The following is a 4,651-nucleotide window of genomic DNA, read 5'->3' as shown; positions in this document are numbered from 1 at the left end:
TGTTTAAAAAGAAAAAAAAAATAGATGAATTTAAAATTATAAAACTATTAATTAAATTATTTTAGTAAATATATAAACTAAATTTATTAATTATAAATTTAGTATTAAATAGATAAACTCAAAATATACACTCTCCTAACACACCCAGGAAAGAACAACTAAAGGAATAAATTGTGTAAAACGTTTAGGCTTTTTCCAGTTAGAACCATATTAATTAAGATCACAATAAACTCCGGGAATCTATAAAACGTTTACAAATTAAGGTGTATATAATGAATTGATTAATTTAACATTAAATTTTATTATTAAAAAATTATTCTCAAAATAATAGTTAGCATATTTATAACTGCAGGTATGTTGTAATCTATTATTGAGAAATTATTATTAAATCAATTTAAGAAAAAATAGATTTACTGTTATCTAAATTATTCTGAGAATTCCATAAGAACAAATATCGATCAAACCTTTTTTAATAAGAAGGTTCAAAAAATGCAAAAAAATGTTCGGAGAATTTTTTAATACAATTTAATGACACTCCAATATTCTGATTTCATATTGTTTATCTTACTATACTACGAATATAAACATAATCAATTTTTTTTTTTGTGCTACCAATATTAAAAAACAATATTAAAAAACAACTGTTTTCTAATGTTGATAGCTGACGTGGCGCAGTGGTTTTAACGCTTTGTTTCGAACCCTGGATCTCCTGCTTCTTAAGCAAGTGCTCTAGCCACTAGGCTACGGCTGCTTGAACTATACTCAATAGGGTGTTATAAAATTACAAAAGTATTGTTAAAATGTAAAGAATAAGAAATAAAGTATAAAAAACGCGAAAACTCCAAGAAGGTCAATTAGAACTTTTTCAACAGGTATTTTATTATTTTTTTCTTGTTATGTTGTATACGGCTTGAATCCATCAAACTATCGAGTTTTCCGAACCGTTCATTTATGCTAACAATAATGTCTATGAATCTATAAATAAATATCACGTCTTAAATGTCAGTAGTTTAAAAAAAGAATGAGGATAAAAATGTCCATAATTTTCAAAATAAATATCACATCGTGCGTCTACTCAATCTCATTTTTTGGATATAATCATTGGAATCTTATTTGTCGAATACCTATATTGAAATCTTGTTTATCAAGCATAATAAAAGAATATTCGTACTGTTGTACTTCCAGATACACTTCTAGATTATTCAAAAGGTGTGCAGAAGAAACTAAAAAGCCATACGATGGTGTCGCTGTATTCCAAATGAAACTGAGGCATATGAAAGTTTTCATATAAAACTAAATGCCATATGAGTATTTTTATATATCGCCATATGAAACTGCTCAAGAACATCACACTCAACCACATATACATCACCGTCTGTTAGAGCCAGCATAACTAACTGTTCAAGTAAACCTAGCATGTTGTTACATTCTGACAAGAAGGGCTTATCCAAGTTTTGGGTAATGGCTCCTAATTTCAAAAATTAACTTTATTACAGCATTTAAAGTTAACTTGTCTACTATATGGGATTTTAAGAACCAGGGCCCACATAGGAAAAAGATGCCGTTTGTCTTTTTTCTCTCACTCGTCACTTGGGCTACCTTTCCAATCATGCTCAGGGTCAGTAAAAATAGAGCAACTACCATGAACCTAAAGAATAAAGTATTAAGTATATAAGAAAAAGTTAAATAAGTACTTGGCTCTAAAAACATAAGTTATTAATGATATACTTTAGCTGTACTTGATTTCAAGGCAGACTCCAGATTGGTCGATAAAAATAAAATCCTAAAGATTAAAATATTGGTAAAAACTAAGCATACGATAAGCATATTGCCTTATTCTAAACAACGCATATTTTTAAGCACAATTCTATTACTACTAGAAATCTCAATAGTTAATATAATTTCATTATTACACACTCTATACACATTGTAAATTACTCAAAAAAAAGCTCTGGTATTTTATTACAAAGTTTACCAAAAATGTTTACTCCTTTTCATTTTCATGAAATTACAGGATTTGCCAAATGACTTTAAATTGTACATCTTCATTGTTCAAAATCCTGAAATAGATACAAACAAAATTGTTAAGGGTTTTATGCTCTCATATGTTAACAAACTGTTAAAAATGCGTACCAAGATTAAGTATATATAAAAAAAACACTTCGAACTAAATAACAAAAAAAGCTAGCTTAACCCAAATGCAGACAACATTTACAGCATTATGGAAATCACAAAGTTTTTTAATCGATGATGAATTGTACTTTACATTGAGCCACACAATCAATGTGTTTCTCTTTTCATTACAATTAGCGTGAAAAATTTCGCAACATCACGCTCTGTTGTTGGAAGTTGGTATCCATCTTGAGATAACTTTTTTACACCACTTGCATTGTGCCTCTAAGTTTTTAGTGGGTGTATTTTTGCACTTTGCAGTATATTCCCATACTGTCAACATAGTTAAAAAAATAACTGTTCATTAATGTCAAAATATCTATTTAATCTACTGTTTTAATTACTTTTGCAACCTATAGAGTTAAACTTTTATTTAAATTTATGCGCAAATTAACATGATCAACCAGGAAATGACGCTTTCTACATCGACGACTTGAGTTAAACATCGAAGAAAATAATGACGATTTCAAAAAAAAGTTCACAAAGTTGCTTGTACGGTTTGCTATCTCATCAAAACCACTGACAAAACCTTTCTTTTTGTGTTTCCAAATTTTGTAAATCTGGAAATGCGATCAACCAAAACATTTATTGTAAAGTTCTAAATAATAAACTTATTTCATTTATTAAAAAAAGTAATATTACAGGTGGTTATGTGTTTTGGCCTGAATTAACGTCCGCTCATTATGCTTTTAAGATAACTATAGTATTGAATGTCCAAAATATACCTTATGACCCAAAATTCACGAATCCAGAAAATTTCCAGAAGCTCGCAAATAGAAAATTTTGCGGAAACTTGAAAATAGAGGTTTACACGAACAACACCACAGCAAAAAAACATGCTGCGTTAATAAAAACACCACAACACCACAACACCACAGCAAAAAAACTGCGTTAGAAAAAATTAGTTAGAAGATAGTTGAAATTAGTTAGAAAATAGTTGCCATGGCAATATAGACTTTAAGTTTTTATAAAACCATTCTTTATCAGTCAGGAAAAGGCTTCATTAAATATAAATATATTTTTTCTTGATTATTTTTTATATTAGACTTTAGATTAATTTATTTTCAAAAAAATTAACTTTTTTAAGTTTTGCAGATGCCCCTTTTTGACTAAGGAATTTTTCTTTTCATTTACTTTTAGCTTAAAGGCACTTCGAGAAAATAAAGAGGTAACCTTAAAAAAAAAGCTTTTGAGACATCCTAATATTTAACTTTAAATAGAAAGTTTATCCAATAAAATTCAACTTTAAAGAAAGTTTGCCCTATAGGTTAAACGGTCTCTCTTTAAACTTTGATTTTTTTGTTTTGTGATTTTTTTCAAAGTAGAATTGCTTTTTTGATTTCAATGTTAATGCCATGCTGCTTTAATTTCAATTAAATGTTAAGCTGTTTTGTCAACCTTTAAATTTATTAGCGTTGGTAGAAGTATTAAGCTCTCTGAATTTTCAAACAATCGTTAAATAATAACAAAACACTTCAAAACATCAGAAGTTTCCAATCTATATTATAAATATTTTCAAATTTTACAAAAGAATTTCACCAACAGACTTAACAGACGGAAATTATTTAAATTATTTTGCTAAATATTTAGTGTGTTTAAACGTAGAGCAAATAAATAAATTAAAATGAACTATTATTTTAATAAATAAGAATAAATAGACTTTATATAGTTTTTACATCATTTATCTTTTGGTATCTTTGGAGAGTTTTAAATATCGAAACTTTGAAAATTTTAACTTATGGAACTTTAAATTTATCGAACAAAGTCTTAAAATTGGAAAACGTTTTATTACCCTAATGAACTAGCCTGTTCCAATTAAGCAACTGTTCTAATTTAGGCAACATTACATTAAATTTATTTTATACTACCTAGCTAACACTTATACGTTGGTAAAACGTTATAACAATGTTGCGAGTTGCAATGGCACAACATCGCTCTCCAATGTTGTTATTTTGTCATTTTGATTACAAATGCGGCGTCAACAACAGCAAAAAAGCAACCCTGGCATAAAGTTTTATTACAAGATCTTATTATAAGATCTTGAGAGGTACGAGAAATCATTTTTTTATAAAGAATGTTTAAAAATAATCTATTTATTAATATAAAAACGATCCATACTAAAAAATACAAAAGACTGAAACTGAGACCATTATTAAGATTATAAAAGATATTTCAATTAGGTGTAATTTTCCATTGAATAGTCTTAGGAGTTAAACCTATGAGGTTCTTCTGCTCTGTAATGTAAAATATCTGGTCTTGCTATTAAAATACTGCAAGAAAACCTAAAATCCATATCTATTCTCTGCTTAAACCACAGTTTTAAACTGATACTTCAGGAAGTAGGCAGCAACCGAATTATAGTTAGAAATGTACTAAATTTAGTACACAACGTCCATAGTTTAATTCTTGCATCTCCAAAACAATTAGTCATTTTTGAAAACATTTAGGCAGCTTTTCTTGCAGAAAACATTGACTTATA

The 4,651-nt window shown here is 28.0% G+C and overlaps 1 long non-coding RNA gene across 1 annotated transcript; it reads right to left on the bottom strand.

Annotated features, from left to right (window-relative positions):
- Positions 1-896: 896 nt before the first annotated feature.
- On the bottom strand, positions 897-2,690 carry LOC136090145 (uncharacterized). Its single transcript, XR_010643204.1, has 3 exons — positions 1,976-2,690; positions 1,729-1,783; positions 897-1,648 (listed from the first exon to the last, which is right to left on the bottom strand). It is a non-coding gene; the product is annotated as an uncharacterized LOC136090145 (long non-coding RNA).
- Between the last annotated feature and the right edge of the window lie 1,961 nt (positions 2,691-4,651).

The sequence above is a fragment of the Hydra vulgaris genome, chromosome 13 (genome assembly GCF_038396675.1).
Source record: "Hydra vulgaris chromosome 13, alternate assembly HydraT2T_AEP".
Taxonomy (NCBI): Eukaryota; Metazoa; Cnidaria; class Hydrozoa; order Anthoathecata; family Hydridae; genus Hydra; species Hydra vulgaris.
The sequence above is the reverse complement of the archived record's forward strand: the minus strand, read 5'-3'. Positions and strand labels throughout refer to the sequence as shown.